The sequence below is a fragment of the Pseudophryne corroboree genome, chromosome 6 (genome assembly GCF_028390025.1).
Source record: "Pseudophryne corroboree isolate aPseCor3 chromosome 6, aPseCor3.hap2, whole genome shotgun sequence".
NCBI lineage: Eukaryota > Metazoa > Chordata > Amphibia > Anura > Myobatrachidae > Pseudophryne > Pseudophryne corroboree.
In genome coordinates this window covers 421,929,950-421,954,903 of record NC_086449.1, presented here as the reverse complement: position 1 = coordinate 421,954,903, position 24,954 = coordinate 421,929,950, and the positions used below count along the sequence as shown (strand labels likewise).

Below are 24,954 nucleotides of genomic sequence, written 5' to 3'. Positions count from 1 at the left end.
CAGGTACAATACTTCTTTTTCACCAGTGGGCCAGGGATACTGTTACAGTACTTCTGTACCACCATCTTAGATTCTGCTGAAATACCCGTATTTCACCTGAGGTACTGCTCCCTAGGGCTGCAGATAACCTGGAGTGGCACCTGGGTCCACACTATTTATACCTGATCCTTTTGGACTCCCATTGCCAGATCATTGTATCGGTTATGTGCACCTGTTCCTTTCATCTCAGTGTTGTATCATTTATCACCTTGTTTCTCAATGTATCAACAGCAGTGAGTTATTTATATATATGTTCCTGTGATTCTCCCCTAGATGTGGCTATATCATTGTTATCACCACCTGTTTCTGGACTTAAATCTGTAGTAGTAGGTTACATTGTTTTATAATAGTAATAATAATACATTTATTTTTATATAGCGCTCTTTCTCCAATAGGACTCATGGCGCTTAACAGATACATAGCATAATATAGTACAGAAAATAATGAAGTACAGAGAAGCTTTTCATAAAATACAGAAGCATGTAGATACTAAAGGGACATTATGGTAATGCTTGATTAAACAGGAAAGTCTTGAGTCTACTTTTGAAGGATTTTATAGTTGGGGCCTCTCGCACTGTGCGGGGAAGTGAGTTCCATAGAGTCGGAGCCGCATGACTAAAAGCTCGACCCCAGATGAATTACGGGATATTCTAGGTACTGCTAAAAGTCCTTCATCTATATATCTGTTCTGCCTTTATCCATTTCCTGGTACCATTCGTGTTAGTGCATTCCTAGACATTCTTGTATTAATCCGTAGTGCATTCTCAGTAATCCATTCCTAGACTATTTTTATTGCTGGTTTATTTGAAGACTGCTTCATTTCTGCTTAAGTTTCCGATATTCTGCAGTAATACGTGTGCTAATTATCTATTTATTTTGACCTTACAATTGGTGCCTCGTATTATACCTGTAGGGTCACTCACACACACACACACACACACACACACACACACACACACACACACACACACACACACACACACACACACACACACACACACACACACTAAATTCACACGAGTTAGACACTCTAAGCCTAGGTGTAGCCAGAACATTGCGGGCCCGTATTTTGAAGGTGCCTCTACCTCATTGCATTTAGAAAGATGACTCCCTCTGCAGCTGAAGTGCCCTTGTTAATATAATGCCCCACAATAGCACCCTAGTTCATTTTATACCCTACAGTAGTGACATACTTCATCTTATGTCGCATTAGTAGTGCTCCAGTTCACATTATGACATAGTGCCCCCAGTACATTTTATACCACTCTAAAGTGCCCCAGTTCGTATTGGAAGACAGCTATATGACCTGGGTGCAAGTGAACCAAGCCCTCTAAGCTTCTGGACCCTATAGCAATGGCAACCCATGCACCCACTATAATTAAGTCCATGCTAAAGGGCCTAAATATTAATAATCATGGCAGTGATATATGCCTTCAGGGATAATATTAGTGGATTACCAGGCAATGTAGGTTTCATACCTTGTCATAGCCTGATGTAGTTTATATGCATACAAATTCATGCACAAAAAGAGGGGATCTGTCAAAGCCTTATATGGTATGGAATAAAACCAGCACTCTGATAGACACTGCATTAACTATTTAGTTTATTATGGGCTATTATATCTTGGAGTGCTCACCTTGGTGTATATTTATGTATATATAGTGGGGCAGAGGTGATAAACCATCACAAAATCAATAATATCCACACAAGAGAGGGAAGTATAGGAGCTCCCTCTTGTCCAGGATGGTTTACAAAATGGTATTTTTGCTTAAACAGGCAGATTAAAGAGCATTCCATTAAATGTATTGTCTAATTTTGTATCCAACCTCTAGTAAGGTATTTTGGAGTACAATTTAGTACATGGTGATGAGGTGTACATGTAACAATGTAGTCTACTTTACCCTGTTCAATGGAAAGTCAGTAGAAAGTATTTCCCTATACTATTGTAATATTTTTTTATTAAATCCTTTCTGGTGCATTTGTGATGGAAATAAATATTTTGTTACAGTGTGATATGTGAACCCACAATACTTACCTGCGGCAGCACAGGGATTAATCACAGTTGGTTTTAGTTTTTTGCGTTTTTTTCTTTCTTCTTTTTGTACTGAATAAATGTCTGACACAGTGCATTGTTCTGAAACATATCACATACATTTTCCTCTCCCCACATCTTCTCTGCCTTACACAATAATTGCAGAACAGCTCAGGCTATCAGCTGCTCTTGTGAGATGTTGGCTTTCAGATAGAGGCACCACTGGGAGAAATCAAACAGAACTAACAAAACAAAATTGGAAAGACAATTGTTAGTGAAGCAAATAAAATAATTTATCTAAGCAGCAATATCCGCCATCTGCAGAGACCACAACACAATGCAAATTTGATCACTGGGCTTTTATGATCACTGATCACAATGTAGTGACAGACCCTAAAAGGTAACCTTAGCTTGGGTTCCAAACACAGACAGAAGCCATTACAAGAGAAATCTTATTAGCAATTACTAAAATATGTTTTTTTTTATTATTAGGTAGAAGATTTGCCATGAAGTTAATTCATGGGTTACAAACGAATAATGGAAGATTACAGTTATCAAATACTGTGAACGAGTGAATCTGCTGTATTGTGGTTCAATTTAAAAGACAGAAAGTACTAGGCAGATCAATTCCCCTGCAGTAAGTTTGTCATGGATCATTTTGTTTTCCGCTAGATTAGAAATAGATGGTAAAACCATTAGTATTTTATTTAGTATTACTTTCTTATATGGCTTTTGGTATTCTGGTTTGAAAGGTTTAATACAGTGTAAACATATGAAGGTCATTCTGTAATGTTGGATTACTTGCCTGCAACTTCTGTATCATTCAAGACATAGGAAAGATGACGACACATACAGAAGAGGAGCTAATGACCTTAAAAATAAACAAGTTGCTGTCTTGATACTGACATCTTGAAAGTTTACTGAAGAGGACATTATTTTGATAATATGCAACTGGTGTTAATTTAAGGATAACATTAAGGAAAGGCATGGCATTTAGCCATGCATCCATCCTTTGTATTGTTCTGATGTACTGTATGTTTCTGCAAGTCCTAGCATGATGAATGTGTCTTGGTTGTTTGCTGCTGGGTACTTCAGTAAAGCCGGAGAGGAAAGTGGTGGTAAATCTCACTCATCCCTTGTGGTAATTGATCTCTATTTAAAATGCAGCTACTAGCTGTAGTAGCTTTGTAGAATGGGGCTGTGTATCATTGGAAAAAGTCACGCTCATAATCAAACCTATTGTATAGCCTTATACCCTGAAATGGCTAATGTTTAATACAAGAAGCATGGATGAAATGGAAATCTTGATGAATAAAAATACTAAGTATAAACCCACTCTTTAACCACTTGATTATTTTTTTCCTACAAACCACTCAGAAACTGTTGTTTGTTTGTTTGTTTTTTCATTTGTCAAAGTTGAAAAAATATTTTGAATGATATATTTAATTGTTTTATGGAAAAACATATATACTTAGAGTAGAGCCTGTTTTGCAACCCCCCATCCTCCATGTCCATAGGCCCCCATTATATAATAACTCCTTTAACCCCCCCCCCCCCCCTCCTTGGCCAGTGTAATTTTATTATTATTTAACCCCCTTCCCCAGCATCATAATGCTTTATTTTACCTTCCCCCTCCCCCCCATTAGCATTAGTCAACTAAATGCAGAGCGCATCCCAATGGCTATCATACAATACAGGAAGTATCACAATGGCCACCATACAATATAGAAAACATCTTTGAGTTCACCATATAATGTTTCATATTTATCCCCATACAATACAGATATCAACTCAGTGACTTTCATACCATAGAGAGAATCTTAGTGTTTGCCATATTATACATAGAGCATCCCAGTGATGTCATACGTTAGAGAGAAGAATGTCTTAGTGGTGCCTAGATAATAAAATGTACTATGCATCCCATGTGACTATCATATAATACAGAGAGCATCCCAGTTACAACTATACATTATAGAGAGCATCCCAGTGATTGCAAATAAATACATATGGCATCTTAGTGTCCATTGTATAATATAGAAAGCATTCTAATTACCCCTGTACAATAAGGATATTATGTTATAAACTTTACTAAAATACAGAGAAAATCCTTGTGGTCACCATGCCATACAGAGAGCTTCATAATGCTCACCATACAGAACTGAGGGTATCCCAGTGACCACCATACAATAGATAGAGCAGATCAGTGACTGATTTACATTACAGAGATCATCTTAGTGTCTGCCATATAAAAGAAAAGGCATTTCAATACCCCCATAAATTACAAAGAGTATGTAGGAAAACACAATAACTACTGAATGCATCACCTTAATCACCATACAGTATTGAGAGCATCACAGTGACTCATACAATACAGATAACATCCCAGTGACTGATATACAACATCCCAGTGACTGATATACAGAGCTCATCCAATGACCACTGTAAAGTATAGAAAAAATCCCAGTCACCACCATACAATATATAGAACATCCCAGTGAACATTATACAGTAAAGGAAGCATGCTATTAATTTCCATAAAATACAAAGAGAATACTAGTCGCCAAAATATACTAGATCAACCATTCCAGTAGCTGACATATACTTATAGAGATCATCAAAATGAGCACTGTACAATGCAGGCAGTATTCATGTGACTGAGATACAGTAGCATCCCAATAGCCATCATACAAAACTGAAAACATCCCAACGATTGCTATACATTAGAGTTTAAACTTTAGAGAGCACCATACAATACAGAAAGCATCTCTATATTATACCACAACCTATATTCCCTACCACATGTACACGCAGTTACATTCACGATAGGGTTAATTTTGTTGGGAGCCAAAATATACCAGTATATTTTTGAATTGTGGGAGGAAACCGGAGCACCCGGAGGAAACCCACGCTAACACGGGAAAAATATACAAGCTCCTTACAGTTAGGGCCATGGTGGAAATCGAACCCCCATGACCTCAGTGCCATTAACCATTACACCGTCCGTGCTGCCTAACTAGCATTTGCAATTCTAATTAAAGAAATTCAACATAATAGGCACTCACTGGATTTCATGAAAAGCATATATTATAATAAGCTTGGTTTCAGCAAACACGTTGATTGTCACTGCCTTTGTCTATAGACAAATGTATATAGTCCAGCCACGTATCATCAACATTATTAAAAAAAAAAATCACTACTATTAATGTTATTTATGATTAGTGAGTTATGGGCACATTCATCATGATAATATTGTAGGCAATGTAAGTTTAGTTTTGAACTCGGTGCGCTAAATTGCGAGTGTCCTTTAAATACCGGGCCATAAACTGACATTTACAAAAGGGCCTCTTCCAAAAAGTTGTTTGTGGAGAGAGTTTTTCAGAATAATGATAAAATATCACCTGCTTGTCCACCTCCCTGCTCAATACTGAGCCTGCTCTTCAATCTGCGTATACACAGTGTGTGAGCTGAGAAAAAGTGGAGCAGAGGAGTTATACAGGTCATGCCGCACAACCACCCTCCAATATCTTTTATGCAGCAGGTAAAGTTGGAATTTCATACATAATACACAACAACAATAATTATAATTCTCACAATGGTCAAAGATTTTTATTTTTTTTGTTCTTTTGCTACACAGATGCAAGTTTATTTTATTTCAACTTACTACGGGGACTGCAGCGGAGGAGGAAATTTCAAGCTCGTACAAAAGTAAGTAGAAAGGTCTATTTTCACTTCTAAGAAGTGATGGTAAATATGACCCTTAGTGACATGATATTATACACTCAAATTGAAGTGAGGCTGTCACAGTAAATCTGAGCTACTTCTAATTTTACAAGTGAAACAAAAATCTGGGAATATTCAACAGATATTGTAGCTTGTACATGTTCATAGATGCCATCTACTGTCTCATTTATTTCTACTTTCACACTGTGATACTTTGACTACTTTTTATTGTTGGTTTCTCAAAAGAGGTATTAACATGTATAGTGCTCCATCCAACTCTACAGGTCTGATCGGCCCCCACACCTTCCCCCTCTGGATCTGCTACTGACACCAAGGGGTCTGGACAACCACCACCAGGAAAAAGAGCACTGCCTGGTGCATCCTAAGAATGGGCTCTACAAGTTGCAGGATGCATGTCAGGAGCAGCTCCACATCAGTTCTCCTGGCTGCAGGGTGCCATTCAAGGCACCATACAAGCCAAATACAGTTGTCTTGGGCAGCTATGGGGCTGCTCACACACCCCTATTTACGTCCCTACACCCATTATAGATACCTTTAATAAAAATGGCATATGCACTGTACATGTATTTTCATTCACATCTGTACCATAAGTATAACAAATATAGAGGATGAAACGACATTGCATTCTATCATGATTGTACAAAAAACAAACAAACATGCAGGTACACCTCCTGATTGCTATCACAGCATTAGGACTATTCTCTGTACATTCAGGACTTTGGGTACGGAGGCAATGAGTCAATAATATTGTATTTTACATGTGGACTTCTAGCCCCATCAAGGCTACCCAGGTTAGTGTGGTAGTTCCCACGCTCTGCCATTCAGCATGGCCTTATTCATTCCTATGCAGGGTGTCCATAAGTGACCTTATCACTGGCATGATCAAGAAAGGTACAAGTCACAAAATCTATTATGTTCATCTTTTGCTAAATCCCATGGATGCCTGTAAGGATTGAAGAGGATTTATTTGGAATTAGTAAGTAATACAATTGTTAGTGAGGCTTGTGGGTATTTTTCATTTTTACTATGATACCCCACCTGACTTGGTTGCATCTGTGGAAGTCCTGGGGTTTTCTGCATTCCCTATACTGTGTGTCTCTAGCTACTCTGACTCTGGTGCTGTCTCCTGGCCTGGTCTTCCCGGCATGGTACCACCATTGCTGGAGTCCTTGCTGACCTCCTCCTCTGTCTTCCTGCGTATCGCCCATGGTGTGCTGGTCCTATTGCTGTTTCTCCAGTGGGGTTTGTGCCACAGTTTTCTCTCTGCTCCTTGCTGGCAACACCTTGGAATTTTCCCTGGCAGCTTCTGGATCCTAATGCCAGACATTGTTGTTTCCTGCTCTCGTCTCTATATATACAGTAACAGTGATTTAGATTCAGTGACCGATATCCTGCTGGCTTGCTCTTATATCACTGAGGAGGGTTACCCTGTCATTCCGATCCTATCTGCACCACTTTCTTACCTGCGATGCTGGATGATCCAGTGTTCTTGAGTCCTATGCACTCATCTTCTACTTTAACTGAGCCTCCTGTTGTCACCATTGAGCAGCAGCTTCAGCTATCCTTGCCTTAGAACAGAGGCTGTCCGTTTGGGTAACTACATACTGGTTTGTTTTTTCATCCATCAATATTTGTGCCATGATGTTCTCTGTTCAGTTGCTTTGACCAAGAAAGCAGAAGAGGCCCCTCTTGAGCACTTCCTGAATCCCTGTTTGGTACCTGCTTTTCCTATGGACTCCTTAACTTGTCAGTCTGCAATTGTAAGGGCCCACCCAATACCTATGCAGCCGGTTCTAGTACAGAAGTGTTATCATTCTGGTTCCAGCCCGGTCAGCACTACTTCAGTCCAGTTTCACTCCATTCCGGTTCTAGGCCAGAATTGTAATTATTCCAGTTCTAGCCCGGTCAGCACTCCTCCAGAGTCGTTCAAGACCAGTCCAGGTACCAGTTCTTTCATACCGGTTCCAGCTGGGTCAGCAGTCCAGCTCCAGATCTATATCTCCAGTGATATTATTCCAGTTGTAGCCCAGGTGACCCAGTCAGGATGCAGCGACCGGCCAGCCCCGGGTGCAGGGAAACCCAAATCCCCTTGTGAGGATCCCTGGAAAAGGTCACCGGTGGGGTAAGACTTTGCGCCCCTGTTGTGGGTTCAGTCAACAACCTGGTGCTAGTTCTAGTGAATCATTGACTCTTCCCTAGCCTCAAGTCTCTCTCTGAACTCTCAAGAACTATATTAAACCATCAAGTTTTCGTCACAGTACAGCTCCAAGCACCAGTACATCTGTCACAGGTTCAGAGTCATCCAAATACCAAACCCAGACAATGGCAAATTAATTGGCAGTTAAGTATACATACCCTTTTTTAGAATTTACTAGTAAATGCTATGTTTTAATTTATTAAATTCACCTAAATTTACGAGTTTTGAGCTTTGGCATATCCATTTTTAAGTCCTTTCCTTTACTTTCCCTGCGTAACACTTTAAAACATTGGTCAAACTCGCTGGGATCTCACCGATGCCTGCCAGTCTCAGGCTATTATATTTACCCCTCGATAGAATAATCAAGCATTTGTGCAGAGGTAGGGACATTAAGCATCTAGGAACCTCCTCGCTGTTACGTCATTTAGAGCGAATTCATGCGAAGCTTTTGGAAAAATCCGGTAAAATACCAAGCATTCCAGCATCAGCTAGCTCCCAGCTCTCTGCTAGATCCAAGCACATGCAATCTCATTGCATTTTTCTAATAAACCAACTAATATTGTGAGAGTATTACAACTGTGTGAATTTGAACATGTGCCATGCTTTGCACATGCAATAAATTTAGTGGTACATATTATTATTCTTTTTTTAAGTGATAGGGGCATACAAGAGATGCTGTCTGTGGCTTGAAAAATGGCTGGACATTTTTGCCTTTCTGCAACTGCATGTAGAAGATTGTAGTGGCTAAAGAACAGATCAATTTGACATGCCACCAACTGAAGCAAGAGGTGGTAACCAGGTGAAATTCCAACCTTTATATACTTCACCAACTGGAAGAACAGGCAATAAGCCAACTGTACCTACACAACAAGCCATGACATAGGGAGATAGGGAACGTACCTTAGTCTAGCACAGTGGAGAATACTTTCCATTTTATCTAAGCTACTGAACTAATTTGAAGTATCAACCAATGAAGTGAGTTCAAACACTGCCAGTTAGGTGATTCTCTTAATTAAAATATTGGAAAAGCAGCTAGATAAACTGAATGTAGAGTATAAAGTTCTCTATATGCTTCGCCAGGACCAAAGGGTTGTCAACATCTTGCAACAGATTTTGGCAAACATGCTTGATCCTAGGTTTAAGCCATATGTAATGTCTGTCATTCCAACAGACACAAATCTTAAGAGAAGCAAAGAGCTTTTTGTGACCAAGTTGTCAGCTCAAGTGGCACATGACACGGAAAAGTCTCCTGCTTCAGTTTCTCCTGCAAGTGCTGCCTGGAAAAAAACAAAGCTTTTCCCAGAGTACAAATTGTCCACTCAGAGCCAGATCAAAGGTGAAGAGGGGGGGGGGGGGGGGGGGGAGATGAAGGGAATACAGTAACCTGGGTCCCCTTTGTTGTTTACCCCCCTGCCTGGGCACACTGACAACACTAGCATTCGCTCTCGTGTAGCAGCAGAACCGGGCAGCCAGAATACGACCAGGATCATATGTAATGCAGGCAGAGGAGTATCCGGTTTCATGAGCTACCAGCGGAGCTTCCTGACCAGAGGAGAGATAGGAGGTTAGAGAGAGAGAGCTGTAAGTGACCCAGGGATCCCAGCATCTCTTCCTCCCCACCTGGGTGTCTGGGTTCTGTCTAACCTGTTATCTAATGAGTGCATTCGGGTCTAGAGACACACACATAGAGAGTCCTCCTGAGTCCTGTCCCAGTGTGTAAGTAGTAAAGAGGTTGCTGCTATTCTTGCATGTGACAAGATAAATTATAAAGTAAATTTTTGTACAGTATGCGTATTTTAAGATTAAATTATCTTTATTCCACTACAAGAAAACTTTATAAAATATTTGTCTCTCAATTGGGTAGAGCTATAAACAGTACCCAGGCATTATTAAGCTATTAGTTTAAATCTAATATACACAATTGGTTTAAATTTATATATACAATCTAATATACAGCCCCCAGGCACCCCTGTCATAAGTGCCCAGTCCCCCCTCTCTTCAAGGCTTAATCCAGCACTGCAGCGCACCAGAGTGAATTGCCCAGAACTAATGACACCTCTACCGTGACTCAATCTGATTATTTTAATTACAATGTACAATGTAGCATGTCAGACAGTCCCTTTGATTACTGGGATAAAAGAAAAGGCAATTTGGAGCCCCTTGTACAAAGTAGCTTTGCTTTTCTTAAGCTGCCAACCCTACAGTGTGTAATAGGAAAGAGTGTTTAGCACAGCTTGGAACCTTGTGAGTGATCGGAGTAGGAGGCTACTTCCTAAAAATGTGGATAAGCTGATGTTTATAAAAATGAACTACAAAGTCCACAAGGAAGACATTTCCTGCCAATTACATCAAAGAGGGGATGAGCTAATCTTGTGTGATATTGATATTAACAATGATAAGGGTAAGGAATCAGATGAGGAGAATGACATATTCCAACTGCAGAGAGGATTAACAACACTGCCTTAAGTCCATTGGTAGTATGTTTTGTGGGGGCCCAAACAAACCAAGCACTTCAGCCACAAAAGTGGCAGTCCCTGTTACTGAAGTGCTTGGTTTGTTGAAACTGGATGTCCTTTTTTATATACAACCTAAGAGTGCGTGGGAGGTCCCAAGGATAATTCCATCTAGTACCAGTTTTTATTATGGGCTTTATATTTGTGGGGCATTGGTGATGGTCCTTTTTTGCATAGACAATTTTTTTTAGCTTATTGCTCTAATGCATAGGTTCTCAAACTCGGTCCTCAGGACCCCACACAGTGCATGTTTTGCAGGTCTCCTCACAGAATTGCAATTTAAATAATTAACTCCACCTGCGGACCTTTTAAAATGTGTCTGTGAGTAATTAATACAGCTGTGCACCTGCTGGGTTACCTGCAAAACATGCACTGTGTGGGGTCCTGAGGACCGAGTTTGAGAACCTGTGCTCTAATGCATTTCTAATTGTAACACATTTTTACACATAAATAACTATTGTATGTTTGTGCTGATACTCTGTTGCTTAGTTTAGATGGACATCTCAGACACCGTCCTTGAGTTCTCTTTCCAAGCTCAACTTATTCTTGAATTTCCTGGCCAGTTAGTAAGAGACAGGCTTGCTTCTGCTGTGTTATGGCTCAGCCATGGCTCTTCTTATTTGGGGCCTCATAGAAAATAAACTATACTTTAGATTACTTTTTTAAGTAATGTCCACCATGTCCACAATAGCCCTGCTCTTTGCAGCCAAAGGTGCCAAACTTTCTTTAATACATGCATCTGAACCCTGGATGACCCCACTCCAATGGGTTTCCATATTGTTCTTAGGGAACTCACAAAGACCAGTTCCATTCAAACCCCTCTGGTGGAATTCAACCTGGTCAGGGACCAGTCAGATCCCAATCTTTGCATCAATTGCTTATCTACTTACCTCACATTCACTGCACCAGATCGTCTATGATAAGGGGTTGGATAGTTTCTGCAATGAAGAAGTCAGGGATAGACACCTCCCTCTTCAAGTTTCACTCCCTTGCAGTGTCGCCATTACTTTGGCAGTTGCTAGAGGCTTACCAATGCAATCCATAATGCAAGCTGCAAGTTTGTTGTCCATTCGTACCTTTGTTAGACATTATTGTCTATACAAAAGGATAGAGTTCATTAGCGCAACCACCAGGTATGTGGTAGTCTACCCAATAGCTGTTGCTAGGTGGAAAGCCTCCCAATGAACAGTGTTTGTAGAATTGTAGCTAGCAATAGCACCCACTTGACCCACCCTATACTTTGCTAGGTCTGTTGATTGTACTGTCAGTTATTAGTTATACCTGATCTCTCCTTTGATTTTAGGTGATCCAAAAGGTCAGAAGAAGCAGACACAACTTCCTAAGGAACAGAAGTAGCTTCTCTCCTATCTTCTGTGTTCCTAACTTCAAGACAATGTGATAGTTCATTCTTCATCCATTCCCAGTGATCTCTCCCTTCCAAATTTCACTCTTGTTGTAGTCGGGACTGCCATCTATGAGCTTCCATAAAATCTAAGGGCTCAGAGCTAAGTGTTTTATATTCGGCGCACACGTGTGACCAGCTTGTTTGTGCATGTCCATGACACACAGCCACTGCCCATGGCTCCACTCTGAAGAAGGTAAGTGAGCATTTCTTTCCCTTTACATTCTCAGCATATGTCAGGATGCTTGCACGTAATTCACCAGCTTTTCCTAGGTAGCAATCCTATTCCCTGGAACAAAGAAGTATTGCAGATCATAGATTCCTGCAAACTAGTGTGTTCCAGTTACCTCTCTTTGAGCAGCAAACAGCACATCTTCTAGCTTCATCTTCTGTGTTTCTGTTTGAGGAACAAATTATGGGAAGTGTTTCTCTGTTAGCCATAAAGGATATCTATTCCACCTATTGTAAAATTATAGTAAACCACATCTTTGACCTTGCTTTCTCAATTTCCACAACATCCATGTTGTGGACTGTAGACAAAATGCAGATGTCCCTTAAGTCCTTTCATTTGAACACGCATCTTTTTGCAGTTCTATTATTTCTCCTCTTTGCAGTTTCTGTTCTTTAGACCATGTTTCCTGTTCATCCTCAGGGTCCAATACATGTCTCTCCAATATGTAAATAATATATCAGCAAGTTGAGGGACATGTACAAATTGTCCAATCATTTTATCAGTGTCATGACAATTTGTGCAGACAATAATTCTCTGTATTGTTATACTGTATTTTTATTGAAACAGCATAGATATTTTGATTCCAAATCTAGATATTTTGGAAAGTGTATCCTGTTTCCACCCGTCTAGATAAACATTTATGGGACATCACTAACACAAAAAAAATTGGCGTGGCCAGAGAATTCCTCATTGTCTAGTACTACTCCAGCACAGATGTCTGAATCAAACTGTGCAACATTAGCATGGAGAAGAATATTGCCATTTCAGCAGCCATTGGTGTGATCCAATCATTACTGCTAGAAAACAGGTGTGGTGTTGTACCCTGTATTGGTTTCCCCAATGGTGGTCAGAAAAATACCTGAACATCACCAGTTGCTAGCAGAACACTTTAAGCAGAAGAAGGATCAAAAACATGCTGCAAGTTTAACATGTTGATTTCAATATGGAGCAAGAAAGATAAAAACACACCACCTTCTGTAGCAGAGACTGGATGAAAACACCCTCCCCTTCCCTAGATACTGTACCTTCTTTTATTTAAACTGAATCAGCATCTGAACACTGATGACATCTGCATGTACAGTAGTCACAGTTGAGAGCAGTGGTTGCAATATCAAAATGACACGTCTAACACCCCCGCTCAAAAACAGCTTCTCAAATTCTTAATTTCATCAAACTTTGGCCTGGGATTGACTTTGTCAAAACATCTGCCAAAGTATATTCAGTCTCACAGTAAGTAAGCAGAATCACATCTTGCTCCACTAGGTCATGGAGGTAATGATGCTTAACATCAACATGATTGATTCTAGAATTTATCTTTTCATTGTTTGCAAGCTTTTTTACATCCCTGATTGTCTTCATACAGTATTGTCAGTTGAGCTACTGACTCTCCAAGATCCTATAGTAGCTGATGTAACCAAACAACTTCTTGACTTGCATAGGATGCTAAAATGTATTTGACTTCTTTTGATGATAAAGCAACTGACGTTTGCTTTTTACTGGACCATGAGATTAGACTGTTCCCAAGTTAGAACAAGTAGTCACTTCTTGTCTTGCAATCACTGTCATCGTTTGGCCAACCTGAATCTACATACCCTTGCTATGCAAGTTTACTTTATGCTGACAATATCCGCTTCAAGTCCTGATTATGTTTAAGGTACAGCAGCACACTGCTAATTGCATTCTGTTCTCTTTAATGAGGTTTACTGACATGTCTACAAAGATGAGACATAGTTACTGAAATATCAGTCTTTGTAATAGTTACGGTCACCGAGAGGGGGAGGATATGACTTTTTCCAAGGGCCTGGACCAGGTCAGCTTCCAGGGTGCAGCCAATTCATGGCACTAAGAACACTGTTTTCTTTTTCTTTTTTTAAATGGGTATGGCCATGCCTCCCTGGATCTGAACATACCCCCTCAGTACCTGGGTCTGTGGCAGCTCTTGTAGGCCCTGGTAGTAGTTGCCATATTTAAAAAAGCCTCCACTGCTTCTCTGTATTGTTCATTATTTGGTAAGAGATTATCTTCTTCTCTTAATTTCATATATGATGTGTCCCGCGGTGGCTGCTAATCCTGGGCTGCAGCGCCAATTACACAGGGGTGGGCGCTGAGCACATAGAAACATACACATACATGCTATGCTGTATGTATTATATGTGCTGGCTGATTATCCCTGAGGTTGGCAGTGCTGTGAGTATTAAGCCACCGTGTGGCACCTGGGACTCAGCAATAGGCTTCACTTTCCGTCTAAGCCTATCCCCAGTCTTCCATTGGCTAGTTTCACAGAAGTCTCGGGGTGGATTTTGAAGGAGAGTGAAGCCTAATGCTGAGGCCTGTGTGCCACACGGAGGCTTAATACTCACAGCACTGCCAATCCCCGGAATAACCAGCCAGCACATACAGTATATTACATATACCATAACATGTATGATTGTGTGTGTTAAGCACCTCCCCCTGCACTGTGTGGTTGAGCTGCAACCACTGCAGGATGTGTCCTTTGACGTTGTCACGCATTTTGCTTCTGACATTACAAACTGATTCTGAATTATACCATTTAGCAGACCCTATTGAGTAGAAACCTTCTGTCTTTTTCTCACGTTGTTTGTATTCCTAAGTAGTATTTAATCTTTCCCTGGTCTTTTAGTATCAAAGTGTGAGTCTAGACCTTCACTTAGTTTTGGGATTTATTATTATTATTATTATTATTATTAGTAGTAGTAGTATAATTATTATTATTGTGGGGTAATCAAATCATCCCCATATAAAACAGACACCTCGATTGTCCCTTTTCCAGCTTTGATTATAGGCATGGATCAGCTGTACTTCTTGTGAACTTTTGTTCCAATAAAACTTCATTCATTTTTTTCCCATGCTGTAGCTGATTGCTTAAGACCATAGAGTGATTTTTGTAATTTTCAAACAAGATGTTCTTTGCCCTTTTATGACCATCAGGCTGTGTCATGTACAAATTGTCTTCTATATCATCATTAAGAAAGGCAGTTTTTTTAACATGATAATGTCTCACTGGTGCAAAGGTGTCATAATCTTCACCATATGTTTGAGAATAGCCCTTTGCCACTAATCTTGCTATAACTCTGTAAACTTTACCTTCAGAGTTGAATGTAGTCTTAAATACCCAATTACTGTATATCCAATTGCATGTTTTTCTGGAGGTAACTCTGTAAGATCCCATATCTGGAGCTATTTGAGAGATTCCATCTCTGGGCATATCACCAGTAACAGACTCACCTTTTTAAAGTGATAAACTCCATTCATTATATAACTGCCACCACTAATGTGAAAAGATCATCACAACCCATCAGGCCACAATAAACCCCATATAAAATGCTATCAAAATAAAAGAAGTTTATCTTGACAAATCAGCCTACTTTAAAAGTCATTCATGGAATCTCCATTCATGAGACATGTTTCTGTGTGTGTGTGTGTGTGTGTGTGTGTGTGTGTGTATTACATGAAATTTATAAAAATTCAGTTTCCAGATTGAACGCTAGATTTCTAAAAATTTTTTACAAGATGGGGACATCCTGGGGATGCAGCTAGATACATTTGGTAAAAGTTGGACAATTTGTGTAACCTGGGCACAGTTTTTAATAAAGTAACAGAATCACTAAGTGGTAATGAGCATGGTAAACTTTACTATAAATCTGAATTTTGAGGTAATGGTGCATGTGTAATAGGGTCCAAGTATGCGGGATGCCAGACGATCTCTGAGGATTTTTTAAAGTGGCAATCATTTACAAAGCAAAGCCATTGCCTCTTTAAAAAAAAGTCAGAGCTCAGCCAGCATCCCGCACCTCCAGCAAACTCGGACCCTATTACATATCCCCTAATATCTTAAAATCTGAATAAATATTCAAACTCTTTTTAGGAAACTGAATCAACTTTACTGTTGCACATTTTAATTTAACCATATCATTGAGACAGAATGACTGTGTTTATGGCTGTTAAATTGCCTTATTTCAATTATATTAATCCTGATATTGAGATATTATGTGATCATTTTAATAAAGCGGTGATAATTTTCATTGCTTTATTTGCAACCAAATGAAAGCCTGCCCATAATATGGTTTTCATTTAGTGAACACTGATAATTTAAAGATCCCTAATATGAAATACTAAATCACAAATCAAAATTATTTTCCTTTATTAGCAAAATAGTAGTTCAACTGATTAATAACGCCAACATCTAGAACATGTGTTGACGCTTATGTTTTAGGCTATACTGTATGTCCATATTTTCATGGAATTGCCCCTCTTCAGCAGCTTTAATCCGTATTTCCTTTTCATGGGTAGGCAGTTTCTGAATCTCTTTCCAGGATTCTGACTCCATTTGCGGTTCTGTCTGAGCAAGATGAGATAAACACTTTGCTGACATACTCTTGTTCCACCTAGCAGATCTCCTGACTAAAGAGAAAGGTGATTTTCCCTCTTCAACAATAACTGGATCATTCATAGTAACTTCAATTTGTTTTTCATCCTCTGGTGGTTTTTGAACTTCTTCCTCAAGTTTTCTCCTTGTGTAGTTTTCAGGGTATCAGGCAGTACACAGCCTGGACCCACTTCCAGGGTACCTGGTATCATATGCACCCATTTGGATTATATATCGTTATCTGTATAGAACTTTTTTCTTATAGCAAAAAGGGATGTGTCCCTGGGCAACACATGCATTTGAGCCCTTTAATTGCACAAAAATTACTAGCTACAAAAGGGATATATATCTGTGTAACGTATATCTGAGCACATGTGCAGCATGTATATGTGAGCACTGTCTTAATATTATGTTTTGATCCACCTACATTATATATGTATTTGAGATCTGGTCTGAATGATATCTCACTTGTGTCACGTGCATTTAAAATACTACTTCATGTTATATATGTATTTGTGCCTTGGTTTGAATGCGGTCTCATTCGTGTCACATGTGCATTTGAAATACTGTCTTATGTGATGACTTACCTGTATTGCACATGCTTCTAAACACTGCTTAGAACATACTGGGGGTAATTCCAAGTTGATCGCAGCAGGAAAATTTTTAGCAGTTGGGCAAAACCATGTGCACTGCGGGGGGGGGGGGGGGGGCAGATATAACATTTGCAGAGAGAGTTAGATTCGGGTGGGTTATTTTGTTTCTGTGCAGGGTAAATACTGGCTGCTTTATTTTTACACTGCAATTTAGATTGCAGATTGAACTCACCACACCCAAATCTATCTCTCCCTGCACATGTTATATCTGCCTCCCCTGCAGTGCACATGGTTTTGCCCAACTGCTAAAAAAAAAGTTCCTGCTGCGATCAACTTGGAATTACCCCCACTGTCAGGTCTCATTTTATGCTGGTAAACCTATATTGGGCTACGCTGATTCCAAGCAGGTATTATCACTGTATCCTAAACACTGAATCCATTCACCATTATATATGACACATAGAAGGACTCAAGAATTGCACTAATATAAAGTGGCTTGTGTTTTTCAATACAGCTTGGAGCTTATCTCATATATAAAAAATATAGGACTCATGCTGCTCTGAATGCTCCTGTATGGTGAAAACATCTATCATAACAAATTGTACCTCTTTACTTTTCTCTGACGTCCTAGTGGATGCTGGGAACTCCGTAAGGACCATGGGGAATAGACGGGCTCCGCAGGAGACTGGGCACTCTAAAAGAAAGATTAGGTACTATCTGGTGTGCACTGGCTCCTCCCTCTATGCCCCTCCTCCAGACCTCAGTTAGATTTCTGTGCCCGGCCGAGCTGGATGCACACTAGGGGCTCTCCTGAGCTCCTAGAAAGAAAGTATATGTTAGGTTTTTTATTTTACAGTGAGACCTGCTGGCAACAGGCTCACTGCAACGAGGGACTAAGGGGAGAAGAAGCGAACCTACCTGCTTGCAGCTAGCTTGGGCTTCTTAGGCTACTGGACACCATTAGCTCCAGAGGGATCGACCGCAGGACCCGTCCTTGGTGTTCGTTCCCGGAGCCGCGCCGCCGTCCCCCTTACAGAGCCAGAAGCATGAAGATGGTCCGGAAAATCGGCGGCAGAAGACTTCAGTCTTCACCAAGGTAGCGCACAGCACTGCAGCTGTGCGCCATTGCTCCTCATACACACTTCACACTCCAGTCACTGAGGGTGCAGGGCGCTGGGGGGGGGGGGTGCCCTGAGCAGCAATAAAAACACCTTGGCTGGCAAAATAATCACAATATATAGCCCCAGAGGCTATATATGTGATAATTACCCCTGCCAGAATCCATAAAAAAGCGGGAGAAAAGTTAGTGAAAAAGGGGTGGAGCTATCTCCCTCGGCACACTGGCGCCATTTTCTCTTCACAGTGTAGCTGGAAGACAGCTCCCCAGGCTCTCCCCTGTAGTTTTCAGGCTCAAAGGGTTAAAAAGAGAGGGGGGGGCACTAAATTTAGGCGCAATATTGTTTATACAAGCAGCTATTGGGGAAAATTCACTCAGTGATAGTGTTTATCCCTACATTATATAGCGCTCTGGTGTGTGCTGGCATACTCTCTCTCTGTCTCCCCAAAGGGCTGTGTGGGGTCCTGTCCTCAGTCAGAGCATTCCCTGTGTGTGTGCGGTGTGTCGGTACGGCTGTGTCGACATGTTTGATGAGGAGGCTTATGTGGAGGCGGAGCAGATGCCGATAAATGGGATGTCGCCCCCTGTGGGCCGACACCAGAGTGGATGGATAGGTGGAAGGTATTAACCGACAGTGTCAACTCCTTACATAAAAGGCTGGATGACGTAACAGCTATGGGACAGCCGGCTTCTCAGCCCGCGCCTGCCCAGGCGTCTCAGAGGCCATCAGGGGCTCAAAAACGCCCGCTCCCTCAGATGGCAGACACAGATGTCGACACGGAGTCTGACTCCAGTGTCGACGAGGTTGAGACATATACACAATCCACTAGGAACATCCGTTACATGATCCCGGCAATAAAAAATGTGTTACACATTTCTGACATTAACCCAAGTACCACTGAAAAAGGGTTTTATGTTTGGGGAGAAAAAGCAGGCAGTGTTTTGTTCCCCCATCAAATGAGTGAATGAAGTGTGAAAAAGCGTGGGTTCCCCCGATAAGAAACTGGTAATTTCTAAAAAGTTACTGATGGCGTACCTTTTCCCACCAGAGGATAAGTTACGCTGGGAGATATCCCCTAGGGTGGATAAGGCGCTCACACGTTTGTCAAAAAAGGTGGCACTGCCGTCTTAGGATACGGCCACTTTGAAGGTACCTGCTGATAAAAAGCAGGAGGCTATCCTGAAGTCTGTATTTACACACTCAGGCACTAGACTGAGACCTGCAGATAGTGCTGCTGCAGCGTGGTCTGTAACCCTGTCAAACAGGGATACTATTTTGCGAACATAAGACGTCGTCTTATATATGAGGGATGCACAGAGGGATATTTTGCCGGCTGGCATCCAGAATTAATGCAATGTCCATTCTGTCAGGAGGGTATTAGAGACCCAACACTGGACAGGTGATGCTGACTTTAAAAGGCACATAGAGCCTTATAAGGGTGAGGAATTGTTTGGGGATGGTCTCTGGGACCTCGTATCCACAGCAACAGCTGGGAAGAAATTTTTTTACCTCAGGTTTCCTCACAGCCGAAGAAAGCACTGTATTATCAGGTACAGTCCTTTCGGCTTCAGAAAAGCAAGCGGGTCAAAGGCGCTTCCTTTCTGCACAGAGACGAGGGAAGAGGGAAAAAGCTGCACCAGTCAGCCAGTTCCCAGAATCAAAATTCTTCCCCCGCTTCCTCTGAGTCCACCGCATGACGCGGGGGCTCCACAGGCGTAGCCAGGTACGGTGGGGGGCCGCCTCAAAAATTTCAGCGATCAGTGGGCTCGCTCACAGGTGGATCCCTGGATCCTTCAAGTAGTATCTCAGGGGTACAGGCTGGAATTCGAGGCGTCTCCCCCCCGCCGTTTCCTCAAATCTGCCTTGCTGACAACTCCCTCAGGCAGGGAGGCTGTGCTAGAGGCAATTCACAAGCTGTATTCCCAGCAGGTGAGAGTCAAGGTGCCCCTACTTCAACAAGGACGGGGTTACTATTCCACACTGTTTGTGGTACCGAAACCGGACGGTTCGGTGAGACCCATTTTAAATTTGAAGTCCTTGAACACATACATAAAAAAATTCAAGTTCAAGATGGAATCGCTCAGGGCGGTTATTGCAAGCCTGGAGGAGGGGGATTACATGGTATCCCTGGACATCAAGGATGCTTACCTACATGTCCCCATTTACCATCCTCACCAGGAGTACCTCAGATTTGTGGTACAGGATTGCCATTACCAATTCCAAACACTGCCGTTTGGACTGTCCACGGCACCGAGGGTCTTTACCAAGGTAATGGCAGAAATGATGATACTCCTTCGAAAAAAGGGAGTTTTTAATTATCCCGTACTTGGACGATCTCCTTATAAAGGCGAGGTCCATGGAGCAGTTGTTGGTCGGAGTAGCACTATCTCGGGAAGTGCTACAACAGCACGGATGGATTCTATACATTCCAAAGTCACAGCTGGTTCCTACCACACGCCTGCTGTTCCTGGGGATGGTTCTGGACACAGAACAGAAAAAAGTGTTTCTCCCGCAGGAGAAAGCCAAGGAGCTGTCATCTCTAGTCAGAGACCTCCTGAAACCAAAACAGGTATCGGTGCATCACTGCACACGAGTCCTGGGAAAAATGGTAGCTTCTTACGAAGCAAAATTCTATTCGGCAGGTTCCATGCAAGAACCTTTCAGTGGGACCTCTTGGACAAGTGGTCGGAATCGCATCTTCAGATGCATCGGCTGATAACCCTGTCTCCAAGGACCAGGGTATCTCTACTGTGGTGGCTGCAGAGTGCTCATCTTCAAGAGGGCCGCAGATTCGGCATACAGGACTGGGTCCTGGTAACCACGGATGCCAGCCTTCGAGGCTGGGGGGCAGTCACACAGGGAAGAAATTTCCAAGGACTTTGGTCAAGTCAGGAGTCGTCCCTACACATAAATATTCTGGAACTGAGGGCCATTTACAATGCCCTAAGTCTGGCAAGGCCTCTGCTTCAAAACCAGCCGGTACTGATCCAATCAGACAACATCACGGCAGTCGCCCATGTAAACCGACAGGGCGGCACAAGAAGCAGGATGGCGATGGCAGAAGCCACAAGGATTCTCCGATGGGCAGAAAATCACGTCTTAGCACTGTCAGCAGTGTTCATTCCGGGAGTGGACAACTGGGAAGCAGACTTCCTCAGCAGACACGACCGACACCCGGGAGAGTGGGGACTTCATCCAGAAGTCTTCCAACTGTTGGTAAACCGTTGGGAAAGGCCACAGGTGGACATGATGGCGTCCCGCCTAAACAAAAAAACTAGATATTGCATCAGGTCAAGGGACCCTCAGGCAATAGCTGTGGACGCTCTAGTGACACCGTGGGTGTACCAGTCGGTTTATGTATTCCCTCCTCTGCCTCTCATACCAAAGGTACTGAGAATAATAAGAAAACGAGGAGTAAGAACGATACTCATGGTGCCGGATGGGCCAAGAAGAGCTTGGTACCCAGAACTTCAAGAAATAATATCAGAGGACCCATGGCCTCTACCGCTCAGACAGGATCTGCTACAGCAGGGGCCCTGTCTGTTCCAAGACTTACCGCGGCTGCGTTGGACGGCATGGTGGTTGAATTCCGGATCCTAAAGCAAAAGGGCATTCCGGAGGAAGTCATTCCTACGCTGATAAAAGCCAGGAAAGAAGTAATCGCAAACCATTATCACTGTATTTGGCAAAAATATGTTGCGTGGTGTGAGGCCAGGAAGGCCCCAACAGAGGAATTTCAGCTGGGTCGTTTTCTGCACTTCCTACAGTCAGGAGTGACTATGGGCCTAAATTTGGGTTCCATTAAGGTCCAGATTTTGGCTCTGTCGATTTTCTTCCAGAAAGAACTGGCTTCACTGCCTGGAGTTCAGACATTTGTAAAGGGAGTGCTACATATTCAGCCCCTTTTTTGTGCCTTCTGTGGCACCTTGGGATCTCAACGTGGTGTTGAGTTTCTTAAAATCACATTGGTTTGAGCCACTTAAAACTGTGGATTTGAAATATCTCACGTGGAAAGTGGTCATGTTATTGGCCTTGGCTTCGGCCAGGCGTGTGTCAGAATTGGCGGCTTTGTCATGTAAAAGCCCTTATCTGATTTTCCATATGGATAGGGCAGAATTGAGGACTCGTCCCCAGTTTCTCTCTAAGGTGGTATCAGCTTTTCACTTGAACCAACCTATTGTAGTGCCTGCGGCTACTAAGGACTTGGAAGATTCCAAGTTACTGGACGTAGTCAGGGCCTTAAAAATTTATATTTCCAGGACGGCTGGAGTCAGGAAAACTGACTCGTTTTTTATCCTGTAGGCACCCAACAAAATAGGTGCTCCTGCTTCTAAGCAGACTATTGCTCGCTGAATTTGTAGCACAATTCAGCTGGAGCATTCTGCGGCTGGATTGCCGCATCCTAAATCGGTAACAGCCCATTCCACGAGGAAAGTGGGCTCATCTTGGTCGGCTGCCCGAGGGGTCTCGGCTTTACAACTTTGCCGAGCTGCAACTTGGTCAGGGGCAAACACGTTTGCTAAATTCTACAAATTTGATACCCTGGCTGAGGAGGACCTTGAGTTCTCTCATTCGGTGCTGCAGAGTCATCCGCACTCTCCCGCCCGTTTGGGAGCTTTGGTATAATCCCCATGGTCCTTACGGAGTTCCCAGCATCCACTAGGACGTCAGAGAAAATAAGATTTTACTCACCGGTAAATCTATTTCTCGTAGTCCGTAGTGGATGCTGGGCGCCCATCCCAAGTGCGGATTGTCTGCAATACTTGTATATAGTTATTGCCTAACTAAAGGGTTATTGTTGAGCCATCTGTTGAGAGGCTCAGTTATATTTCATACTGTTAACTGGGTATAGTATCACGAGTTATACGGTGTGATTGGTGTGGCTGGTATGAGTCTTACCCGGGATTCAAAATCCTTCCTTATTGTGTCAGCTCTTCCGGGCACAGTATCCTAACTGAGGTCTGGAGGAGGGGCATAGAGGGAGGAGCCAGTGCACACCAGATAGTACCTAATCTTTCTTTTAGAGTGCCCAGTCTCCTGCGGAGCCCGTCTATTCCCCATGGTCCTTACGGAGTTCCCAGCATCCACTACGGACTACGAGAAATAGATTTACCGGTGAGTAAAATCTTATTTTATTCATCTAACACTGCATGCAGGAGGGTTTAGGGACTACATACGTCTGTGGCCATTGTACCTACCCATGCAGTCAGGACAAACACATACTGCAATAAGGCTTCTTTATTTCTAAAGTTCTCTGTGCTTGGTACCCTCTAATCCACTGTCCTGCATCTAGCTAGATGACAGTGTGTAAGTAGAAGGGACAGTGCAGACCACTCCTTATTACATTCTTATATTTTCTCCAAAGGGTAAATGACTCTTTACCAAACCATGTTTTTTCCATGCACTCTCTCATCTAAATGTGCCAGCCTAATTCTCTGGAATGCGGAGATAATAGGGACACGTGACCACACTCATTTGGACAGCAGAAGCGCACTCTACATCTCTAATACAGTGGAGTACATACTGTACTCTCTCATTCAGAAGATTACTGTCATACTTCACTGGACACACCCGATCTCATCTAATCTTGGAAGCTAAGCAGTGATAAGCCTGGTCAGTACTTGGATGGGAGACCTCCTGGGAATACCAGGTGCAGCAAGCCCTCTTTGGTGAAAAGCCGAGGTTATAAACTCCACACCTCATTTATGCAGAATTCTGTAACCCATTTGATATTCACTGTAGCATACAAGCACTTCTTTCTTTGAATAAGCATCCCACTTTAAGCGTTTTTCCTTTTGAATATGTACTAATGCTTTACTTCCAAATATTTTTATATGCTGTAGACCAGGTTACTTTCCATTCCACAGCTCATACAGTATGAAGTCTTTTCAGTTTTTCTCACTAAAAGATTTTGAAGATAGCAGGCTGTTGTGATTGTTTCTCCCCAATAAGTTGGGCTGGCATATTAAATCAAAGAGCATGCTTTACCCACTTTTGCATAGTGTCAGATTCATCATCTCAGCAACACAATTTTGCTCTGATGTCTAGAACATAATTCCATATCTTTATCATTTGTATTTTCTGACCCATTATCCGCACATAGTGTTTTGGGGAAGTGTCCAAACTTTTTCTGTACTTGAGAAAGATATTCTTCACGTTTTTCTGACACTTTATCCTTACTGTGCAGCAAGTAAAGTGTGAATGTTGACTAATATTCAGTAAATGCTAAACAACTGGATCAGAGCATATCCACAGCAGGTCTTGTGGTGTGTTCCCAGTATGCAGTGGTTATTACCTACCAAAATTGGTCTAAGGAATGACAAGTTTTTAGTGGAATTTACTTAGTTTTAGGTCTCCATATACTCTAAAAATGTAGCAGAACAAATAAACAATTGGAGACAAAAAGCAAATCAAATAAGCATTCTTTTTCAAATAACGTAATCTAAATTTTTGACTTGCCAAAGTAGACACCTTTACAGATATAACCACAGAACACATTCTTGGCATTCTTTCTACAATTAAAATAAAATATTATCTGGAAAGACAGGGTCATGGCCCAATGTTCATTGCTATGCATAGAGAGTGAAGGCTAGCCCTCTGGTCCGATCCCACAGGAGACCTACTGTAGCAGAAAAAGTTAGTGCTGGTTATGAAATAAAGGTGTCAGAACACACAGTGCGTCACAGCTTGCTGCATAGCG

General features: G+C 42.0%; 1 pseudogene; it reads left to right on the top strand.

Annotated features, from left to right (window-relative positions):
• The first annotated feature begins 23,797 nt into the window (after positions 1 to 23,797).
• On the top strand, positions 23,798 to 23,916 carry LOC134937666 (5S ribosomal RNA; annotated as a pseudogene).
• The last annotated feature ends 1,038 nt before the right edge of the window (positions 23,917 to 24,954 follow it).